Source organism: Macrobrachium nipponense, chromosome 20 (genome assembly GCF_015104395.2).
Source record: "Macrobrachium nipponense isolate FS-2020 chromosome 20, ASM1510439v2, whole genome shotgun sequence".
In the NCBI taxonomy this organism is placed as follows: Eukaryota; Metazoa; Arthropoda; class Malacostraca; order Decapoda; family Palaemonidae; genus Macrobrachium; species Macrobrachium nipponense.
The window spans coordinates 24,281,019-24,299,994 of NC_061089.1; positions in this window are offsets into that span (position 1 = coordinate 24,281,019).

Sequence of the window (18,976 nt, forward strand, 5' to 3'; positions counted from 1 at the left end):
TTCAGGGAAAATCCTCCCTTGACGACAACTCCAAGGGAGTTGAGTGCAAGATACTCAGATCCTGTCCGAAGGATGGCTATTCTTCAGGCAGTGGAACAGATGATTTCGAAAGAAGCGGTAGAACTGGTACAAGATCTCCAGTCCCCAGGATTTTACAATCGGTTGTTCCTGGTACCAAAAGCATCGGGGGGATGGAGACCGGTGCTAGACGTCAGTGCCCTGAATTTCTTTATGAAAAAGAAATTATCGATGGAGACGTCTTCCTCTGTTCTGTCTGCTCTTCGTCCAGGGGACTGGATGGTGTCCCTGGACCTTCAGGATGCGTATTTCCATGTGCCAATTCATCCGGCATCGCGGAAATACCTAAGGGAAAGTATTTCAGTTCCGAGCGATGTGTTTCGGACTTTTGACTGCCCCTCAAGTCTTCACGGACATCATGAAGAACGTAGATTATTGGCTACATCTGGAAGGGATCAGGATCTCATTATATCTAGACGATTGGCTAATAAGAGCCCAATCGGAGAAACAATGTCTGTTGGACCTTTACTTTACTCTGAACTTGACAAAGTCCCTGGGACTTTTAGTAAATCTCGAGAAATCCATGCTGACTCCCCAGCAAAGCATTGTCTATCTGGGGATTCAGATGGATTCTCGGGATTTTCTAGCGTATCCTTCGCAGGAAAGGAGAGAACGCTGCTTGGAAAAGGTGGCAGTCTTCTTAAGGAAAGAACATTGTTCCGCGAGGGAATGGATGAGTTTGCTGGGGACCCTCTCCTCGATGGAACAGTTCGTTTCCTTGGGAAGACTACACCTAAGACCCCTTCAATTTTATCTGAAGGAGAGATGGGATTGGAAGTCTCAAGAACTGGGAGAAACCTTTCCAATCTCGAAGGGAATCAAGGAGAATCTCCTCTGGTGGTTAGATCCACAAAAACTAAGCAAGGGGATCTCCCTTCACTTAAAGAACCCTCGCCTAGCGTTATTTGCAGACGCCTCAGATGCGGGGTGGGGAGCAACCTTAAGTTCGAAAGAAGTGTCAGGCACTTGGGAAGGAGAACAAGTGTCCTGGCACATAAACAAGAAAGAACTAACAGCCATTCATCTGGCTCTAGTTCATTTCAAGGAACAGGTCTCAGGTCTGGTGGTTCAAATTCACTCGGACAATACAACAGCCCTTGCATATATAAAGAAACAGGGGGGGACGCATTCCTTCTCCCTGTACGAGTCAGCAAAGGATCTGCTGATTTGGGCTCAGGAAAGGAAAATCTCTCTTCTCACAAGGTTTGTGCAGGGAGAGAGAAATGTCCGGGCGGATCTGTTGAGCAGAAAAGACCAAGTCCTACCCACAGAATGGACACTCAATCTTCAGGTTTGCCAACAACTTTGGCATCTGTGGGGGAGACCCAATTTAGACCTGTTCGTGACCAACAAGAACTACAGACTGGAAAATTATTGCTCCCCGATCTCGGATCCGCAAGCGGTAGCAGTAGACAGCTTTCTGCTAGATTGGGCGGGTTTAGATACATACGCCTTCCCTCCTTTCAAGATAGTAGGGGAAGTATTGAGGAAGTTCGCCTGCTCAGAGGGAACAAAAATGACCCTAATCGCTCCCTTCTGGCCAGCTCTCGACTGGTTCACAGAGGTACTGGAGTGGATAGTAGATTTTCCAAGATCGCTTCCACTAAGGAACGATCTTCTCAAACAGCCCCACTTCGACAGATTTCACAAGAACCTCCCCGCTCTAAGTCTGACTGCCTTCAGACTGTCGAAGGACTTGTCAGAGCAAAGGGTTTTTCGCGCGAAGTTGCGAAGGCTATTGCAAGAGCCAGAAGAGTTTCAACCTCTAAGGTGTATCAGTCGAAGTGGGAGTTGTTTAGATGATGGTGTAAGAGTAAGAAAATATCCTCTTCCAGTACCTCTGTAACTAAGATCGCTGATTTTCTTCTCTATTTGAGAAAGAGTTGTAACCTGGCAGTATCAACAGTGAAAGGTTACAGAAGTATGCTGGCCTCAGTCTTTCGACATAGAGGTCTAGATCTTACAAACAATAAAGATCTTCATGACCTAATAAGGTCTTTCGAAACCACGAAAGACCAGAAAATTAAGAAACCTAGCTGGAACTTGGATGTGGTCCTTAAGTTCCTAATGTCAGAGAAGTTCGTACCTTCTCACACAGCTTCATTTAGAGACTTAACTAGAAAGTCCTTATTTCTATTCGCATTAGCAACAGCTAAGAGAGTTAGCGAGTTGCAAGCCTTGGAAGGTAAAGTTGGTTTTAGGAAGGATTCAGCGGTTTGCACCTTTAAACCACTTTTTATGCATTCAACTTACCTGTCAGATATATACTTAGCTATAGACTCCGTCGTCCCCGATAGAAATTCGAATTTCGCGGCACACTCTACAGGTAGGTCAGGTGATCTACCGCCCCGCCGCTGGTGGCGGGAATAGGAATCATTCCCGTTTTCTAAGACAGATTTTCTCTATCGGCCGTGACAGCAACATTGTTGTTGTTACTCCTGATTTGATTTTCGTGTTTTTTCATCGCTATTGATCTTCTAAGCCGTTTATTTTGGTGACGTATTAGATCTTTGGTTTGGCATACTCTTTCATGGACTGTTATTTGGACTTGGTTTTGGATATTTCTCATAATGTCGGATTCTAGCTTTACGGCTAGAAGACAGTGTGTACATGAGGGATGCATGGTGAGGCTAGCGAAAGCTTCGGTAGATCCTCACACAGTTTGTAAGGGTTGTAGAATGAATGAATGTTCTATATCTAACTCCTGTGATGAATGTGTAGGTTTGAATGAGGAAGAAAGGAAGAATTTAAATTCCTATTTAAGGAAATTAGATATGGATAGGGCTAGGAAGGCTTCCTCCAGAAGCGTAAGTAGGTCTCGTTATTTTGGTGACGTATTGGATCTTTGGTTTGGCATACTCTTTCATGGACTGTTATTTGGACTTGGTTTTGGATATTTCTCATAATGTCGGATTCTAGCTTTACGGTTAGAAGACAGTGTGTAAATGAGGGATGCATGGTGAGGCTAGCGAAAGCTTCGGTAGATCCTCACACAGTTTGTAAGGGTTGTAGAATGAATGAATGTTCTATATCTAACTCCTGTGATGAATATGTAGGTTTGAATGAGGAAGAATGGAAGAATTTAAATTCCTATTTAAGGAAATTAGATATGGATAGGGCTAGGAAGGCTTCCTCCAGAAGCGTAAGTAGGTCTCGTTCTAACGAGCCTATTAAATTAACACCTAACCCTAAACCTGTATCTTCTTCCTCTAGTACTAAGACTGCAAATCCGGCAACGGAAATTGCAGATCTTAAAGCTGCACTACAAAGGATGGAACGTCAAATGCTGACGTTGAAAGGTAAGCACAGTGATAGTGATTTAAGTGTCCCTAGTGCAGTGGAGGGTGCGTCTGATCGGCTTCATCTCGCTCCCAGGCCTAGACCTCTTCCAAGCTCACAGGCCCAGAGGAGAAGGAATGTCAAAAGCCTTACGGAGGTTATGGAGAATCCCCACCGATCAGGCGTCCCCTCGGCAGATTCTGTGACGACCCGAATGCCAAGGATCGCTATCGAAAAAGCATCCTAAAAAAGTGTTTTTCTTCATCAGATTCTTCAACTAATGTAAGGGGCTGGAGTTCTGATGAACTGTCACGCCCCTTAAAGAGGAGTTGGAAGGCTCCAACTTTGGATTCAAGCCCTGAGCTTTTCTCCGATCTATCGCCTTGTGAGAAGAAGAAAAGGAGATTGGTTCCTAAACGGAAATCGGAGTCTCCTTCCGCTTCTACACCTCCCTCACCTGAATCAGGGAAGGAGAAAGAGAGTGCTGCTGCGAAAATTCTCATAAATGTGCAGGAGCAACTTTCGGCCTTAGTAGGAGTTTTTACTAAGGAGACTCCCAGAAGAAAGGATTCTTTCCTTCCTATAAAGAAGACGAAGGGAAGGAAAGAAGAAACGAAAGTTTCGGCTTATACTCAGAGGAGTATGAAGAATGTGCCAAAAGCGCCAACCTGGCGCAATGCGCCAGATGCGCTAGAGACTCCATACGAGTCAGAAGAGCCAGAAGCGCCAGATGCGCCATATGCGCCAGAAGCGCCAGAAGCGCCAGAAGCGCCAGCCTGGCGAAATGCGCCAGAAGCGCCAGATGCGCCAGAAGCGTCAGCCTGGCGCAATGCGCCAGAAGCGCCACCCTGCCGAAATGCGCCAGAAGCGCCAGCTTGGCGCAAGGAATCACGAGTGCCAACCCGGCGCAATGAGCCACAAGTGACAAACAAGAGACGGACTTCTTCCAAAAGATTAAGCCAAGAGGATTTGTTTAGCTTTCGGAAGGATAAACCTTTACCTGACAGGGACTCTAGGTGTCGCACAGGCGGCCGTAGCCCTTGTCAAGACATAGGTGGTTCCGGAGAAAGCGATAGGAGAGGACATCCTCCGTCTGACAGGAGAGAAAGGTGTCGCACAGGCGGCCATCGCTCTTGCCAGGAGAAGGATAAGGTCGTTTTGCAGGATCAACCTATCTCTCGTAGGGACGCAAGTTATCGCACAGGCGGTCGTCGTTCTTGCGAGAGTGGGGTGGATGTTGCAAGAGACCCGTCTCCTATTGAAAATAAACAATCCTCTTCGGAATTGGATTTGGAAGAGGTTTCGGACTCTGAAGACCACTCGGCTCCGGGTTTGTCAGATTACAAGACACTGGCAGCCCTCTTACTTCAAGAGTTGGGGACTCTTTAAGCCCGACTGCTCCTCCTTCTCCAAGGTCCTTATTTACAAGTACGAAGGTCCCAAAGCAATCATCTTTCATTAAAATGAAGCCAACCATTTCCATGAACAAGGCTCTCCGATTCGTAGGAAATTGGTTGGAATCCAAGGAGAAGGCGGGGAAGACAGTCTTTACCTGCCCTCCTTCCAGACTATCAGGAAAGAAGGGAATTTGGTACGAGACGGGCAAATCACGGGGTCTAGCTCTCCCTACCACTGCCGAAGCAGATTTTTCGAATCTGGTAGATTCGTCTAGGAGACAAGCCTTGTCATCAGCAAAGATCACATGGGGGACTTCTGAGATGGACCATCTCCTCAAGGGATTGTTTAATGTCTTAGAAGTTTTTAACTTCTTAGACACCCTTGGGGTGTTGGCCAAAAAGACACAAGAGAATGAATCTCTTAGTCCAGAAGGCCTTCATAGTGTTCTTTCCTGTATGGACAAGGCGGTTCAGGATGGATCAGGAGAGGTGGCCTCTCTGTTTGGAACTGGAATTCTGAAGAAGAGAGTCTTATTTAGCTCTTTTCTGACGAAAGCAGTTACTCCCATTCAGAGGTCATCTCTTCTGTATGCTCCTCTGTCGGACCAATTGTTTCCTTCAAATCTAGTGAAAGACATTTCTCATTCTTTGACAGAAAAGGCCACACAAGATCTCTTGGCCCAATCTGCAAAGAAATCAAGGACTTCGGGTCCTATTAAGAGAGAGAATCGGACTCCTCAACAGCCCTTTCGAGGGAGCTCCTCGGCCAGACCCTCTTTTAAGAAGAGAGGAGTGCAGAAGAGAGGTAGGTCTTCTTTCAGACCTATCAAGAGAGCGAAATGAGACAACAGTCCTTCAAGCACCGGTAGGAGCCAGACTTCGGAAATTTTCCAAAGAATGGACTCGGAGACAGGCAGAAATATGGTCCCTTTCAGTGGTAACGAAGGGATATATGATCCCCTTTCGAGACAGACCTCCCTTGACTACGAACCCGAGGGAACTGTCAGCCCAATACAGGGACCCTGCCAAGAAAGAAGCATTATTGCAACTGGTAGAACAGATGTTGCAAAAGGAGGCCATCGAAGTGGTTCGGGATCCGCATTCCCGAGGATTCTACAACCGTCTTTTTCTGGTTCCGAAATCCTCGGGAGGGTGGAGACCGGTCCTGGATGTGAGCGCATTGAACCGATTTGTGGAGAACACAAAGTTCTCTATGGAAACATCAAAATCGGTTCTTGCGGCTCTTCGTCCAGGAGATTGGATGGTCTCCTTAGATCTACAAGATGCGTACTTTCATGTCCCCCTGCATCCATTATCGAAGAAATATCTCCGATTCATGATGCAGGGAAAAGTATACCAATTCAGAGCCCTGTGCTTCGGCCTTTCTACGGCCCCTCAAGTGTTCACGAGGCTAATGATGAATGTTGCGAGATGGCTACATCTAGAGGGGATAAATATATCCCTTTATCTGGACGATTGGCTAATAAGAGCAAAATCGGAACTTCAGTGCTTGAAGGACTTGGAGAAGACTTTGAACTTGACAAAATCTCTGGGACTGCTCGTGAACCTCGAGAAATCACAATTGATCCCCAGACAGAACATAGTCTATCTGGGGATACAGATGGATTCTCGGGGTTTTCGGGCATTTCCATCTCAAGACAGAATTACTCGAGGCTTAGAAAAGATCTCGAACTTCTTAGGGAAAGAACGGACCTCGGCGAGGGAATGGCTCAGTCTGCTGGGCACCCTTTCCTCGTTAGAGCAGTTCATTTCCCTAGGAAGATTAAATCTCAGACTCTGCACTTTTATCTAAAGAGGATGTGGAGTCAAAAGACAGGAGACTTGTCAGACGTTTTTCCCATCCAACAGGGGATAAAATCCGACCTGAAGTGGTGGTTAACCCCATTAACAAGGAACGAAGGGGTGTCCCTCTTGATTCGGAACCCTCACCGAGTGTTGTTTTCCGATGCCTCGGACACAGGTTGGGGAGCAACACTGGGTCCAAAGGAAGTAGTAGGTATCTGGACCAGACAACAGACTACTCTGCACATCAATGCGAAGGAACTCCTGGCAATTCATCTAGCCCTGGAATACTTCGAAGCGGAAGTCAGAGGGGTGGTAGTTCAAGTCAATTCCGACAACACCACAGCTCTGGCTTACATCCGGAATCAAGGGGGCACTCACTCTTTCTCACTGAACGAAATAGCGAGAGATCTATTAACCTGGACAGAGGAACGGGGCATTATTCTGCGTACAAGGTTTGTCCAAGGAGTAAAAAACCTAAGGGCAGACAGGTTGAGCAGAAAGAACCAGGTTCTCCCGACAGAGTGGATGCTCCACTTAGGAGTCTGCAGACAAATATGGTCCCTCTGGGGGAGACCCCAGATCGACCTGTTTGCCACGTTCCTCTCCAGGAAAATAGACAACTTCTGCTCGCTAGAAGAAGATCCCAGAGCCACAGCGATGGATGCTTTCCTCATGGATTGGTCAGGCATAGACGCATACGCCTTTCCCCCATTCAAATTGCTGGGGGAAGTAGTAAGAAAATTTGTGGCGTCGGAGGGAATGAGAATGACTCTAATTGCTCCCTTTTGGCCTTCCCGAATCTGGTTCACAGAGGTACTGGAATGGACGGTGGACTTCCCCAGATCTCTACCAGACAGGACAGATCTGCTCAGACAACCCCACTTCGAGAGGTTCCACAAAAACATCCAAAGTCTCTCCCTGACTGCCTTTCGACTATCGAAAGACTGGTCAGAGCGAGAGGCTTTTCAAAGAAAGTGGCAACTGCAATTGCTAGAGCCCGCAGAGCCTCTACCCTGCGGGTCTACCAATCGAAGTGGGAAGTTTTCCGTAGATGGTGTAGGTCAAAGAAGCTGTCCTCTTCCAATACCTCTGTAACCAAAATCGCGGATTTTCTCCTCTTCTTAAGAGAAGAGTCCAAATTGGCCGTATCCACGATCAAGGGATATAGAAGCATGCTCTCAGCTGTTTTTAGAAACAGAGGGCTGAATTTGGAAAACAATAAGGATCTTCATGATCTCATCAGGTCTTTCGAGACTACGAGTTGGAACCTGGACGTAGTCCTAAAATTCTTGATGTCGGACAGGTTCGAACCTCTAGATAAGATCTCATTCAGAGATCTTACTAGTAAATGCATATTCCTGCTGGCTCTCGCAACAGCTAAGAGGATCAGCGAATTGCATGCTTTGAACTCTCGAGTGGGTTTTAAAAAAGACTCGGCTGTCATTTCTTTCCAGGAGCTTTTCCTGGCAAAGAATGAAAACCCTTCTAAACCTTGGCCTAGAAGTTTTGAAGTCAAGGGACTCTCTTCCTTGGTAGGTAGAGAGTTGGATCGGTCCCTTTGCCCAGTCAGGACCTTAAAATTCTATTTAGAAAAAAAGACACAGCTTCAGGGATGTCGACAAAGTCTTTGGTGTTCGGTAAGGAACCCCAAAAGACCTATGTCAAAGAACGCACTGGCGTTCTTTGTCAGAAATGTGATTACCGAAGCTCACAGGAAGTGCCAAGAGAACTCTTTAAAGCTGCTGAGAGTAAAAGCTCATGAAGTCCGGGCTGTGGCAACTTCCCTTTCTTTTACGAAGAATATGTCCATGAGAAACATTTTAGCAGCTACTTATTGGAGGTGCAATTCAGTTTTTGCATCCCACTATTTAAAGGATGTTAGAGTAACATACGATAAATGTTTTTCTCTTGGACCTTATGTATCAGCGGATACTATGCTGGGAAATGGAGCAGACGTTGATCCTTAATTTTGTTTTTATGTTTTTAATAACTATTTTTAATATTGTTGTTGAGTTGTGGGTTGCTTGAAAGGATGTTCGGGGATGACTCCTTTCAATCTTAAGTACTAACCCCAATTAGGATCAGGTGATCGGGATTAGTGTCGTGCTCTATGATCATGCCAATAGGCAAGGTGTTTTGTCATGTAAGTGGATAGGGCCCCTTTGACAAAGATCCTAAGGTTCTGAAGCGTAAGTGGGTAAGACCCCTATAACAGACCATCAAGAACTCTTAGCATGAGGTCACTACCTCGCTGAGGCTCTTGAAGCGATACGGGCTCCTAGGCAGTAGCCATGAAGTCTTTCGCTAACACAGGTAGGAATCAAGGTTTTTTTAAATTTTATTACCTACAACATATGTTGTTTCCTGTCTATTTCAGTAAATTAGCTGTCTCTTACCCTCCGCCAAAGGTGCCAATCAGCTAAGTATATATCTGACAGGTAAGTTGAATGCATAAAAATGTTATTGTCATGATACAATAAAGTTTTATGCATACTTACCTGGCAGATATATACGGTGTATGGCCCACCCGACCTCCCCTCAGGAGACAGGTGGAAGAGAAAATCTGACTTAGAAAACGGGAATGATTCCTATTCCCGCCACCAGCGGCGGGGCGGTAGATCACCTGACCTACCTGTAGAGTGTGCCGCGAAATTCGAATTTCTATCGGGGACGACGGAGTCTATAGCTAAGTATATATCTGCCAGGTAAGTATGCATAAAACTTTATTGTATCATGACAATAACATTTTTCTAGCGAAGAATGAAAATCCCTCAAAACCATGGCCTAGAAGCTTTGAGGTAAAAGGACTTTCTTCACTAACAGGAAAAGAACTAGAGAGGACTTTGTGTCCAGTCAGGGCACTCAAGTTCTACCTGAAGCAAAAAGTGTTATTAGGAGGTACAGAAGAAAGTCTTTGGTGCTCGGTAAAAGATCCTAAAAGAACTACTATTTCAAAGAATGCCCTAACGTTCTTCACAAAGGATTTGATAAAGGAAGCTCACCTTACATGCAATGAAGAGCATCTCAAGATCCTCAGAGTAAGAGCACATGAAGTGAGAGCCATAGCTACGTCAATGGCCTTTCACAAAACCTGGTCTCTTCAGACTCTGATAGAGTCAACGTTTTGGAGATGTAACTCTGTGTTCGCCTCCAATTATCTAAGAGACGTAAAAATTTCTTACGAAAAGTGCTTTGCTCTGGGAGCGTATGTTTCTGCGGATTCAGTGCTGGGAGAAGGAGCTGAGGCTAATCCTTCTTAACTTAGTTTAGTGTTAAAATTTTTCTTTCTGTTATTGGTGGTGGTTTTTATTGGTTGATTGTCAGAGGGAATAGGGGACCCTCTTGCAATTCATAGGTTATAACAGTACTAACTTGGTCAGGTGATCGGGATTGGCTTCAGTGCTCCTTGTGTTTACTTATAGAAACCTTAACTCTGTCATGTAAGAGGGCTAGTCCCCATTGATATGACAAAGGTAAAGGCTTCGACCCACTGTAAGGGGTATCAGCCCCCATTTGGTACGATCCAGAGTAGTCTCTGTCGCGTAAGCGGGCTAGCCCCCATTGACACGATCCAAAGAGTTATTCAGCCATAGGTCCATACCTCGCTGGGACTCTTGAGGCAGGCAGACTCATTGACAGTAGTCATGAAGTCTTCAGCTCAATCAGGTAGGAACCATGGATTATTATATCCAAGAACATATGTTGTTTTTTCCCTGTTTTTAATGTATTTATTATAATTATTATCATTATGTTTTAGCTGTCTCTTACCCTCCACCAAGGGTGCCAATCAGCTAAGTATATATCTGCTGGGTAAGTTTTCATGTACAAAAATGATATTGTTAAGATACAATAAAGTTTTGTACATACTTACCTGGCAGATATATACGATTAATGGCCCACCCATCCTCCCCTCAGGAGACAGGTGGAAGAGAAAATCTGTCTTAGAAAACGGGAATGGTTCCGGATCCCGCCACCCAGCGGCGGGAATGGTGGAACACCTGACCTACCTGTCGCGTGTGCCGCGAGTTTTGAAATTCTGTCGGGATGACCGAGTCTATAGCTAAGTATATATCTGCCAGGTAAGTATGTACAAAACTTTATTGTATCTTAACAATATCATTTTCCTGCTCGCCAAGACGCTCCCCTCTCCTCTCTTCGTGACGCAACTTATGTGAAGTGTGATGCTCGTTCTGCTGCTAGGCAGGACGTTTTTCAAGCTGCTAAGCTTGATGCTGTTCAAGCTGCTAAGCTTGACGCTCTTCAAGCTGCTAAGCTTGACGCTCTTCAAGCTGCTAAGCTTGACGCTCTTCAAGCTGCTAAGCTTGACGATGTTCAAGCTGCTAAGCTTGACGCTCTTTAAGCTGCTAAGCTTGACGCTGTTCAAGCTGCTAAGCTTGACGCCGTTCAAGCTGCTTCGTTTCGTCAAGCAGCTCGTCAAGACGCTCCTTGGATGCTCGCCGACGCTCGTACGCTCTTCAAGATGCTTCTCAGGACGCCCGCCAACAACAGGACGTTCGTCAAGACACCCATCAAGACGCGCTTCAAGAGGCCTGCTCAACTGCTCCTGAACCTGCTGAGGCCTGCTCAACTGCTCCTGAACCTGCTGAGGCTTTTTTGGAAGATGCACAGCCTTGTGCTCAGAGCTCGTCTTCTCAGCAGCGATCCATATTGAAAGTTGGCCCTAAAGGTCTTATGCCTATCCCTTTGGTGGTCTCGTCTGTCGCTCCTGCGGAAGAGGGAGAAGTTAGCAGTTCGTCGGAGGCAGCAGATGAAGAGCAGCCTTCGACTTCAGCGTCTTCTGACTATCAGGTCTTGGCCCGCCTTCTCCGTGCTTCGTTTGGAGACAAATTCCAACCCTCGGCCCCTCGCTCTCCTCCTTCACAGTTATCTTCTTCGAAATCCAGTAAAGCTCCGGGATTCATTAAGATGAAGACTTCTCTTTCTACCAAGAGAGCGTTTAAGAAGGTACATGACTGGATGGAATCGAGGAAAGCACAAGGCAAGACCTCTTTTGCCCTGCCTCCGTCAAGACTCAACGGCAAAGCAGGGATATGGTATGAGACAGGGGAGGACGTTGGACTCTGCCCAAGGCGACTTTGCCAGCCTGGTTGACGCCCCGAGGAGGTCTCTCCTTTCGTTGGCGAAGGTGTCTTGGACACCTTCTGAGTTAGACCACCATCTTAAAGGACTCTTCCAGACGATGGAGGTATTCAATTTTTTGGATTGGTGCTTGGGAGTCCTGGATATGCAGTCTCGAAGTCCGGACTCGATTAGCCTGGGGGAGCTGTCCAGCGTTCTGGTGTGTGTGGACAAGGCCGTCAGGGATGGTTTGGAGGAGCTGGCTTCGCACTTTTGTACAGGGCTCTTGAAAAAGAGAGCGTTGTACTGCAACTTCACTGCGAAGTCGGTTTCTCCCTCGCAGAGGGCAGAGTTGCTGTTTGCCCCTCTTTCGAGCCATCTCTTTCCCCAGGCTATGATCAAGGATCTGGCTGTCAGCCTGCAAGAGAAGGCTACACAAGACCTTCTAGCCCAGTCTTCTAGACGTCCTGCAGTCCCTTTGACATCTCAAGCTTCCAAGAAGCAGAAGCCCTTTCGAGGCAGAGCTTCCTCGGGACCGTCTCCTCGAGGAAGAGGCCTCCCAAGAGGCAAAGCCCCTTCCAAACTCAGGGGTAAAAAGTGAGACTTCAGTCCTTCAGTCACCAGTAGGAGCCAGGCTTCGTTCATTTGCGAAAGCCTGGAGAGAGATAGATGCAGACAGCTGGTCGCTCGACGTCATCAAGCGGGATACAAGATCCCTTTCCTGAAGCTGCCTCCGCTGTGCACGACACCCAGGGATCTGTCACCCTTTTACCATCGGGAGACGCAGCAGTTTTATACATTCAACTTACCTGTCAGATATATACTTAGCTTTAGTCTCCGTCGTCCCGACAGAAATTCAAATGTCGCGCCACACGCTACAGGTAGGTCAGGTGATCTACCGTCCTGCCGCTGGGTGGCAGGAATAGGAACCATTCCCGTTTTCTATCAGATTCTTTCTGTCGCCGGTACTGTCAACATTGTTGTTGGTACCTCCTGGCTGGAATTCTTTTTTCATCGCAATTGATCTTCTTGACCGACTTTTGGTGACGTACTTGGATCGTTGTATTGGCATACGCTATTGTGGACCGTTTTTTGAACTTGATTTTGGATTTTTCTAAGAATGTCTGACTCGAGTGTTGTTGTGAGATGTGTGAATGAGGGCTGCAGGGTGAGAATGCCGAAAACTTCGGTAGATCCTCACACTGTATGCAGGCATTGTAGAAGGTATGAATGTTCTTTTTCTAACACCTGTAAGGAGTGCGAGAACCTGAGTGCAGAAGAATGGAAGAATCTTGCTTCTTATATGAAGAAGCTAGAAAGGGATAGGCTGAGGAAAGCTTCCAAAAGCCGAAGTAGATCTAGGTCTAGCGAACTAGTTTCTAACTTTCTAGCTTCTCCCCATGATGCATTAATTAATCCTTCTCCCCCTATTTCTGCCCCTTCACCCATTTTAAATCCTACAGATTCAGCATCGGAAATTGTGGATCTGAAGGCTACCCTTCATAGAATGCAGGTCAAAATGGCGGCATTAGAAGGTAAGAGTGGTGAATTAACAGTGGACAGTGATGTGAGTGTCCCCAGGTCTAGACCTCTTCCAAGCTCCCTGGCCCAGAGGAAAAGGAATGTCGAAAGCCGTACGAAGGTTGTAGAGGTTCCCCACCGGTCAGGCGTCCCTTCGGCAGGTTCTGTTACGCCTCAGACTGCCAGGGATCGCTACAGGAAAAGCATCCTTCATGAGTGTTTTTCGTCGCCCCTTGAAGAGGAGCTGGAAAGCTACGGCTCTTGACTCAAGTCCAGAACACTTTCCTGAAGAGGCTTCTTCAGTAAAAAAGAGAACCTTTTTGACTCCAAGTGCTGTAAAGGAATCTCAGACACCTTCCAGATCTCCCTCCCCTCGTTCCGACACGGACAGGGATGCGACTACTGCTCAGATCCTACAAAAAGTGCAGGAACAGATCTCCTCATTGGTTGGAGTTCTTTCCAAGAAACCTCGTAGGAAGGATAACTCCCTTCCTATAAAGAGGTCTGTGGCGCTCTCAGAGGTGCCTCCCTCAAAATGAGAGGTTCCTAAGATTGTTCCGTCTTCTCCCAAGCAACGAGCTCCTATAGATGAGTGGTTTTCTTCAGACCCGGAAGAACCATCTTGGCGAGAAGCGCCAGTTAGGACTGAAGCCCTTTCCAGGCAAGAACTTTCCGGGAGAAAGGAGAGTAGAGAAGAGTTTTATAGACGTAAGGCTCCTTCAAAATTAACACAAATGTCCAGGAACGAAGAAGTGGACGAGCTGAAGGACCTTTCCATGGATTTTTCCGAGCAAGAGGCACCTTCCATAGGTGAGGAGCCTATTAGGCGCTCGGAACTGGTCAGACACACGGAATCTTCTACGATAACAGAACGTACCAAACGTGAGTTTCCTTCCAAGCGCTCGGAACATCACGGACGTTCCGAACTCTCCTTACCCGTGGAAGAACTTTCCATAAGACGCGCGGAACTATCCAGGCGAGCGGAATCTTCCAAGCGCGCGGAATCTTCCAAGCGTGCCGAATCTTCCAGGCGAGTGAAACATTCCGAACGTTCCAAACTTTCCAGGCGCGCGGAACCTTCTGCACAGGCGGAACCTTCCAGACGCGCGAAAGCTTCCAGACATGATGCGCCTTCCAGGCGCTCGGAACTTTCCAAGCATTCCACTCAAGTGGAATTTTCCAAGCGCTCGGATCCTTCCAAACAAGCGGGAACTTCAAAGCGCGGATCGCCTTTTAAGACGCTTGGGACTTTCCAAGCGGGAATCTTTTTCCGGAAGAGTGGAACAGTCCAAACGAGCGGAACTTTCCAGACGAGCGGACTTTTCCGCACAAGAGGAACTCTCCAAGCGCGAAGAACTTTCCACAAAAGCGGAACGTTCCAGACATGCGGAACCTTCCAGGCTAGAATCGCCTTCCAAGAGTTCTTCTCCTCGGAAGCGATCTTCCTATTTGGGACTTCAGAAGGAAAGATCGATGGTATCATGTAAGAGAATAGAAAGGACTTCCAGCTCTCTTACAAAAGAACGTAGAGAGAGTTTTTCCACCAGTCCTTCCCCGAATAGAGGCTCTCCTAATTCAGAAAATGTGCGACCTACAGAGGGTTTGTCCGTTGCAAGAGATCATTCTCCTTCAGCTGGGCTCGAGCTAGAGGTTATCTCGGAAGACGAAGCTCCAGCTAATGAAGGACTGTCGAATTATAAGACTTTATCCGCATTTCTGCTCTAGGAATACGGAGAGTTGCTGAGCCCTGCCGCACCGCCTTCTCCTCGGTCTCTCTATTCGAGCAATAAGCCATATAAGTCCTCTTCCTTCTTGAAAATGAAACCAGCTATTTCAATGAAGAAGGCTCTCCAGTCTCTCGGTTCTTGGGTGAATTCCAAGAAAGAATTAGGAAAGACTCTTCTGTATGCCTCCCTCCAGACTGACAGGTAGAAGAGGCATTTGGTACGAAACAGGAAAGAATATGGGCCTGTCTCTTCCTGCTTCTGCGAAGTCGGATTTCTCGAGTCTGGTAGACTCTTCCAGGAGACAAGCCTTATCCTCTGCACGATCTACTTGGAGCATGTCTGATTTGGATCATCTCCTCAAGGGACTCTTCCACGTGCTGGAAGTATTTAATTTCTTAGACTGGTCCCTTGGGGTAATTTCTAAGAAGTCTCAAGAATCGGAAAGTCTTAGCCCAGAAGTGCTTCATAGCATTCTAGCCTGTATTGATAAGGCGGTCCAGGATGGTTCTGGAGAAGTATTTTCCCTCTTTGGAGCAGGGATACTAAAAAAGAGAGCGGTTTTTGGTTCTTTTCTGACCAAGGCTGTTTCTCCTTCTCAGAGAACTGCCTTGCTGTTCGCTCCTTTATCAGAACATCTGTTCCCTTCTCAGTTAGTGAAGGAAATATCCCACTCACTTACTGAGAAGGCAACACAAGACCTTCTTGTCCAATCGGCAAAGAAGAACAGAACGGTTACGACGGCTGCTAAGAAAGTCTCACATCCGTTTCAACAGCCCTTTCGTGGAGGTCCCAAGATACGACCCCCCTTCAAAAGGAAGACTTCCGATAAGCGAGGAAGATCAGCCTTCCGTCCCTTTAAGAAGGGAAAATAGCATGCAGAACCTCCAAACACTAGTGGGCGCCAGGCTACTGGAATACACGGAAGCCTGGGCAAAGAGAGGAGCCAACCCTTGGTCGATGTCGGTTCTGAGGAAGGGATATCGCATCCCCTTCAGGGACAGACCTCCCCTGACTTCAACTCCTCGGGAACTGTCAGCTCGTTACAAAGACCCTGTGCTGAGAAACACGCTCCTTCAGATGGTAGAGGAAATGTGGAACAAGGGGGCCATCGAGCCGGTGCTAGATCCACACTCTCCGGGATTTTACAACCGCCTTTTTTTAGTCCCGAAGGCTTCCGGAGGGTGGAGACCGGTTCTAGATGTAAGTGCTCTGAACCGATTTGTAGAAAAGGAGAAGTTCCGTATGGAGACTTCTGCATCAGTGATGTCGGCCCCACGTCCAGGAGATTGGATGGTCTCCCTGGACTTACAAGACGCCTACTTCCATGTTCCCATTCATCCCTCGTCAAAGAAGTACCTTCATTTCGTAATGAAGGGGAAGATTTTTCAGTTCAGGGCCTTGTGTTTTGGCCTATCCACAGCTCCTCAGGTTTTTACGAACCTAATGAAGAATGTAGCTAAGTGGCTTCATTTAAGGGGAATAAAAATCTCCCTTTACTTAGACGACTGGCTAATCAGGGCCAGATCGGAGACACAGTGTTTGGAGGACCTAAAAACGACCTTAGACATGATTCGATCTCTAGGATTACTTGTGAACCTCGAGAAATCTCAGATGATCCCCAGCCAGAACCTGGTTTATCTGGGGATTCAGATGGATTCTCGGGGTTTTCAAGTTTTTCCTTCGCAGGAAAGACTCATACGAGGCTTTATGAAAGTCTCAAACTTCTTAGGGAGAGAACAAAGTTCAGCGAGGGAATGGTTGAGCCTTCTAGGGACTCTTTCCTCGCTGGAACAGTTCTTCTCCCTAGGGAGACTTCATATTCGCCCCCTGCAATTCTTCTTAAAGAAAGTATGGAACTGGAAGACAGGACAACTTTCAGACTCGTTCCAGATACCTCTTGAAGTAAAGAATCACTTGAGATGGTGGTTAGCCCCTCTCAAAAAGAACGAGGGAGTGTCCTTATCCGTACCGAACCCAAACCAAGTGTTGTATTCAGACGCTTCGGAAACGGGATGGGGTGCGACGCTAGGAACAAGAGAAGTGTCAGTCACCTGGACGAATGAGCAGATGTCATGGCACATCAACTGCAAAGAATTGATAGCCATACACCTTGCCCTCAAGTGCTTCGAATCAATAGTCAGAGACGGGGTGGTCCAGGTCAACTCGGACAACACCACCGCTCTGGCATACATCCGAAAGCAAGGCGGGACTCATTCGTTCTCCCTCTTCGAACTGGCGAGGGATCTCTTAGTCTGGGCAAAGGAGAGAAACATCATCCTCCTCATGAGATTTGTCCAAGGAGAGAGGAACGTGAGAGCAGACAGACTGAGCAGGAGGAACCAGGTCCTTCCCACAGAGTGGACCCTCCACTCAGAGATCTGTCGAAGTCTTTGGGCTCTATGGGGGAGACCTCACATAGACCTGTTTGCCACTTTCCTCTCCAAAAGGATAGACATCTGCTCTTCAGTAGAGGATCCGAGAGCATTCGCTGTCGATGCCCTTTTACTAGATTGGTCGGGCCTAGATGCATACGCCTTTCCCCCATTCAAAATTCTGGGCGAAGTAATCAGAAAATTCATGGCCTCAAAGGGGATGCGGATGACTCTAATAGCCCCATATTGGCCAGCTCAAGATTGGTTCACAGAGGTACTGGAATGGATGGTGGACTTCCCCAGATCTCTTCCAACAGAGCAGATCTGCTCAGACAACCCCACTTCGAGAGGTATCATCAAAACCTCCCCGCTCTCGCTCTGACTGCCTTTCGACTATCGAAAGACTCGTCAGAGCGAGAGGCTTTTCTCAAAAAGCTGCAAAGGCTATCGCTAGAGCCCGTAGACCTTCGACTATATGAGTCTATCAATCGAAGTGGGAAGTCTTTAGGAAATATTGTAAATCGAAGAAGCTGTCCTCCTCCAATACCTCTGTGAACAACATTGCAGATTTCCTTCTTTTCTTGAGGGAGGAATTGCATCTTTCCGTATCCACTATAAAGGGATACAGGAGTATGCTTTCAGCTGTTTTCAGGAACAGAGGCCTAGAAATAGCTGATAATAAGGATCTTCATGATCTGATCCGGTCTTTCGAGACTTCAAAAATCAATACTCCTAGAACCCCGAGCTGGAATCTGGACGTAGTCCTAAACTTTCTAACCTCGAAGCGGTTTGAACCTCCACACCTTGCCTCCTTCAGAGACATTACGAGAAAATGTTTATTCCTGTTGTCTCTCGCTACAGCCAAAAGAACAAGCGAGATACACGCTCTTGATTCTAGGGTTAGTTTTAAAGGGGATGCTGCCATTTGTTCGTTCCAGACTTTATTTCTGGCGAAAAATGAAAATCCTTCAAAGCCCTGGCCCAGGAGCTTTGAAGTAAAGAGTCTGTCGAACCTAGTAGGCAAAGAAATTGAGAGGTCCCTTTGCCCAGTCAGAGCCCTTAAATTTTACCTTAGTAAAAAGAAGCAGCTGGGAGGTTGTCAACAGGGTCTTTGGTTTTCCTTGAAGGATCCTAAAAGACCCATGTCTAAGAATGCCTTAGCCTTCTTTGTAAGAAGTGTAATTACTGAGGCTCACAATGATTGCTCGGATGACTCCTTCAAACTTCTTAGAGTTAAAGCTCATGAAGTTCGAGCGGTTGCTACGTCTCTAGCCTTTCAAAGGAATATGTCGCTGAAGAATATTCTCGAAGCGACATATTGGAGATGCAATTCAGTTTTTGCATCTCATTACCTGAAGGATGTCAGGGTAACTTATGAGAAGTGCTTCTCTGTCGGTCCGTTTGTGTCAGCGGATACGGTGCTGGGACTTGGAGCAAAGACTGATCCCTAATTATGTGTATGTACGTAAACCCTATAGTTAGAGATGTTCTTGGTTTTCGACTGTCAAAGGCACTAGACGTCGCACAGGCGGCCGTTGCTTTTTGTCAGAAGGAACTGAGGAATATCCGACAAATAAGGGTGTACAAAATTTTTTTTTTTTTTGGTACTTGTGTGTGTGCGTATATGGTGGTGGTGAGTTTTTAGGTTGTTGTCAGGAGTTGGGGATACTCCTTACAATCTTTAGAACTAACACAGGTGTTAGGATCAGGTGGTCGG